This window comes from Ornithorhynchus anatinus, chromosome 3 (genome assembly GCF_004115215.2).
Source record: "Ornithorhynchus anatinus isolate Pmale09 chromosome 3, mOrnAna1.pri.v4, whole genome shotgun sequence".
In the NCBI taxonomy this organism is placed as follows: Eukaryota; Metazoa; Chordata; class Mammalia; order Monotremata; family Ornithorhynchidae; genus Ornithorhynchus; species Ornithorhynchus anatinus.
This window is the reverse complement of record NC_041730.1, coordinates 76,360,807-76,366,631: the sequence shown is the minus strand read 5'-3', so window position 1 is coordinate 76,366,631 and position 5,825 is coordinate 76,360,807.

Genomic DNA, 5,825 nt, shown 5'->3' with positions numbered 1-5,825 from the left:
CTTCTCCCACTCCCCTCTGCATCGCCCTGACTTGATGCTCCCTTTATTCATCTCCCCTCCCAGCCCCACTGCACTTATTTATGTATTGTAATTTATTTATTTTTTTATATTACTACCTGTCTCCTCCCTCTGGATTGTAAAATCATTATAGACAGGGAAAGTATCTGTTTATTGTTATATTGTACTCTCCCAAGAATTTAGCACCATGCTTTGCACATAGTAAGAACTCAGTTAAATATGATTGAATGTTAGGTGGAAGCCTCTAAAACGACTTCTCATCTTCTATGGTTTAAGAAGGGAAGAAGCTCTCAATCATTAGTTTAAATGGAACTATTAACCCAGCTCCTCCATTAGATTGTAAACTCTTCAAGGGCAGCACACATGTCTTTTATTTCTATTGAACTCTCCCAGGTGCTTTGTTCAGTCCTCTGCACCTAATCCATGTGATTAATTAATTAAAAAAAAACTCTAAAGATCTAAGTCCAAACATTTAATTTTTCAAATAGTATTACTGGACCAATGGAAGCATCTAGTCTTAAATCAATCCTTGAAACTGCCTTGATAAAGTCAACTGTCATCTTTTCTGTTGCTGTTGTTTAATAGTTCTTAGCCAGTAGTGACTGGTTCATTCGATTCTTTTTATTTTCCTTTTTTTTTTCACTTAGAGTTTAGTGTCCAAAGAACAAGCTAAGGAAATTGCATTAAAGGCAGGTAAAACTCCAGTTTTAACCATTTGGGAGGGAATCCCAAATGGTAAATTATGAACTGACATCTTCAACATCTAAACCTGTTGCATCTTTACTACAAAAAGCCACACAAATCACACACATATAGTCTCTCACCTCATTCCTTTTGCAATTTTTTTTTGTTCTGTGCTTAAAAATAGCACTCCGGAAAATGGGAGGGAACACAACTAAAGTCTAACATAAAAATAGGTAGGACTATCACCTTCCAGTTTTCTTCTTTTAATAGGCAGACCCAAGGATTTCACTATTTTACCGTAGTATTCATTCATTCATTCATTCATTCATTCATTCAATCGTATTTATTGGCGCTTACTATGTGCAGAGCACTGTACCAAGCACTTGGATCGTACAATTCGGCAACAGATAGAGACAATCCCTGCCCAACAACAGGCTCACAGTCTAAACAGGGGAGACAGACAACAACAAAAAACAAGTACTCTGACATCAATATCATCAAGATAAATAGAATCAAAGACATATACACATCATTAACAAAATAAATAGAGTAATAAATAATATATACAAATATGCACAAGTGCTGTGGGGAGGGAATGGGGAAGAGCAGAGGGCAGGAGAAGGGGGAATTGGAGAGGGGAGGAGGAGCAGAGGGAAAGGGAGGGCTCAGTCTGGGAAGGTCTCCTGGAGGAGGTGAGCTCTCAGGAGGGCTTTGAAGAGGAGAAGAGAGCTAGTTTGGCAGATGTGAGGAGGGAGGGCATTCCAGGCCACAAGTAGGATGTGGGCCAGGGGTCGATGGCGGGACAGGCATGAACGAAGCACAGTGAGGAGGTGAGCAGCAGAGGAGCAGAGTGTACAGGGTGGGCTGGAGAAGGAGAGAAGAGAGGTGAGGTAGAGGGCCAGGGGATGGAGAGCTCTGAAGCCAAGAGTGAGGACTTCTTGTTTCATGCGAAGGTTGATAGGCAACCACTGGTGTGGCCCATTTCTGTTGACACCACCACCATCCCTCTCCATCAATAAAGCCTGTAACCTTGGTATTATCCTGGGCTTCTCTTTCTGCTCTTTAGACTGTAAGCTCGTTGTGGGCAGTGAATGTGTCTTTTGTATTGTGTCGTATACTCCCAAAGGCTTAGTACCGTGTCCTGCACACAATAATTGCTCAAATACCATTGATTGATTGATAGTAGGAGTATTAATAATAATAGTTGTAATAGTAGTAGCAAAAGGAGTATTAATAGTTATGGAAGTAGAGTAATTATTAGAGATAATATTAGTAGTAATAGTAATGATAATATTTATTGAATGCCTCCGGTGTGCAATGCACTTTACTCAACATTTGGAAAATATGCAAGAGACAAGTGACATATTCCCATGTCTACAAGGAGATTGTCCCCAAATATCTTAGATTCATTTCCTCGAGTGCCTCAAAGAACAGCGTTACATACCTAAAGGAATACCATGAGACATTTGCACAGTTATATTTTAGATAGAAATCAGAGAAATTTCCCATGTTCTGAGATGCCCCTGCTCTTAACTCAGATATTTTCTCTTTTCTCCACATTGGCTTGGACTGGTTTGCCAACAATATTTGTACATTCTTTTTCAGGGACAGGGGAGCCTAAAAAGAGATGGTATAGTGCCAGCTTCACGAGAGGAAACTTGCATCCATAGATCCCTTTTTAGTAGAGGTAAAATATTTCCAGTTTATATTTCCAGTTTATAGGTGGTCTTTGGTTTGTTCAACATTTAGATGTACGGGCTGTCATTAACTTGGCTGTCTGTGTAAAGACAGAATTCTAGGATAAAAGTGAAGATCTCTCCCTATCTATTTTCATACTGTACCTTTCTTGGATCTTCTTTCTTTCTTGCTTGCTTTTTCCACCATGAAATGAAACTCTTCAACATAGATTTAGTCTATAATTAAAATGTGTTAACCTATTCATAATCTGCTCTAAAATAATCCTCAATACCATAACTAAAATATATGACTGAATCAGTAATTACACATCTTGATACTCGGTAATCTCAAGTTTTCCTCTCCTCAGCCCCATCTCTCACGCTCTGGGAGAAGGCACCAGCCTGGCCCTGCTAAGAGTGTTACTTTTGGGCTGCTGCTTCCCTTCTACTCAGCCAACAAGTGGCAGATCTGGGATTCAAACCCATGACCTCTGACTCCCAAGCCCATGCTCTTTCCACAGAGCCACGCTGCTTCTCTAAATGACTGGCCCCAGGTCACCCAGCAGACAGGTGGCAGAGCTGGGATTAGAACCCAGACCCTCTGACTTCCAGGGATGCGCTCTTTCCACTAGTCCATGCTGCTTCTCCAATGATTGACACCTTCCAGTCACATGATGCAATCTGACACCCACCAGCGTCCACTCCCCACCTGCCCGGGAGCCAATCATGTGATGTAATCTAGGTTTCCGGCAGGTTAGACTGAGAAGCCTGAACCCCTGGGCTGCCCCAGGAAGGACCCACAGTAGAGGAGGTTCCAGGCAGGTTTTCAGGGAAGAGACCATGCTTTGGAAGGCTAATAATAATAATAATAGTAGTGTTTGTTAAGTGCTTACTATGTGCCAGGCACTGTATCAGCACTGGAGTGGATACAAGCAAATCGGGTCAGACCCAATCCCTGTCTCACTTGGGCCTCACAGTCTTAATCCCCATTTTATAAATGAGGCACAGAGAAGAGGAGTGACTTGTGCAAGGTCACACAGCAGACAAGGGGCAAGCTGGGATTAGAACCCAGGTTCTTCTGACTCCTGAGCCTGTACTCTATCCACTGCTGCTTCTCTGCTACTCACAAGCATCAATCGATGGTATTTATTTAGCTCCTCCTGGGTGCAGAGCTGTGTGCAATCCAGCTCCACCCCTCCCTAAGCCTGGCCATGAACCCAAATGAAGCTATAGATCGGGAAAATGCTGTGTTCACTGGGGCTGAAAGCAACATAGCAAATAAGCATGAGGGAAACATTTTCTATCCCTGGTTAAAACTCACCAAATGACACCCCCTTAGACCATTGTGTCTGCTATATTCTTATACTGTACTCTTTCAAGTGCTTAGTACAATGCTTTGCACTCAGTAAATAATAAATGCAACTGATTGATTATTCTCATGGTGTTCTGATAGCCAGCATTACTCTCTCGAGGGAGAAAGCAAGAGATATACTAGATGTCTCAGTACAGGAGATACTAACTGGATATAGGTGAGACAGCATGGTCTCATGGGAAGACCTGGGAGTCAGGAGACTGAGCCATTATCCCCGTTAAGCCACTGACCTTCTGTGAGATCTTGGATAAATCATTTAGCCTCTCCAGACCTCACTTGCCTTATTTATAAAATGGGGATAAGATACCTCCTCTTCTACCTGTTAGTTTTTGTGCTCTGTGTGGGCAGGGACTCTTTCTGCTCTTAGTATCTAGTATTTACCCCAGAGCTTAGCATAATGCTTGGCAAATAGTAAGTACTTAATATATGCCAAGACAAACTGAAATAACTTGTTATGCTTCAAGTTCAAGGCATGACCGCTTTGAAAAAAGATGAACAACAACATAAATTAACAAAAAAAAAAAAAAAACAGGGCAGAAACCTTCCAAATAGATCACTATGAGGTAATGGGTAACAATAATTTAACTAGATTTGAGCAATATTTTATAGCTTATCTGATTGGGAAACTATTAGACAGCTCTCTTGTGAAGGAAGAGGGATTGATTTAACATTGAATAAGAATTCAGGAATGTTAAGCATCTTACACGGGGGAGATTTTTTAGATTTATGAAGTGGAAATTATGGTTGGAAAAAAATGTTCCTCGCAAAAGAAATTATTGACATAGACTTGTCGATCCATCAAAGGAAAGTCTTTGTTCTGGGGGATCAAAGCTGGCTTTAATGAATAGATTGATTTGGAATGGATTAAGGGACTTTGCCTAGATTAAACATCGATTATGGAACTTTCATTGTACACTTGAGACATTTCTTTTCTGAAGTTCTGACAAAAAACATTTCAAAAGAGGCTGGCTCTCCATTTAATGTTGCACAGCTATCACAAGGATTTGGTTCATAAATACCATAAGGTATTTCTAATTTCTAAATCAATTATCAGCAATGAAAAAATACATGCCATATCATCATCATTAATATAAGGATACCCTATTGTATGCAGAAGGCTATATTAGGTACTCACTGCATGTAGAACTTTTACTAAGCACTTATGGAAATATAATTAAAGTAGAAGACACAGCTCTTACTCTCAAGGGGCTTCCAATTTAGATTTTTTTGAAAAAAAAATACAACCCCGTATCATTTGTTGCTTCCAGACACAAGGTGCTTCCAGTTCATGGAAATTCTTTTAATAATGATTATAACAATAATAACAATAGTATTTATGAAGCATTTACTATGTGCCAAGTCCTGGAGTAGATAGAATATAATCAGATCAGATGCAGTTCCTGCTCCACATGGGGCTTACAGTTAAAGGGGAAGGGAGAACAAGTATTTAATCTCCATTTTACAGATGAGGAAACTTTGGCATGGAGAAGCTTAGCGGTTTATCCAAGCAGACACATAGCAGGCAAATAGTGGAAGAGAGATTAGAACCGAGATCCTCCTGCCTCTCATGCTTGAACTCTTTCCACTGATAAAAAATAATGGTATTTGTTAAATGCTTACTATGTGTCAGGCACTGTACTAAGCACTGAGGTAGTTACAAATAGATTGGGCTGGACACAGCCCCTTTCTCATATGGGGCTCACAGTCTCAATGCCCATTTTTCAGATGAGGTAAGTGAGGGACAGAGAAGTAAAGTGACTTGCCCAAGGTCACACAGCAGACAAGTGGCAGAGCTCATATTAGAACCCATAACCTTCTGACTCCCAGGCCTGTGCTTTATCCACTATGTCATACAGCTTCTAAGTCAAAACGGCCACACTACTTAGATATCAGTAGATACAGATAGAGCCCAAGGCTGTATATTCATTCAATCGTGTTTACTGAGCACTTATGGGGTGCAAAGCACTGTACTAAGCACTTGGGAGAGTACAATATAACAAAAGACACATTCTTGCCTACAACGAGCTCACAGTCTAGAGGACTGTATATAGGACCAGTATATAGGAACAAGAAAC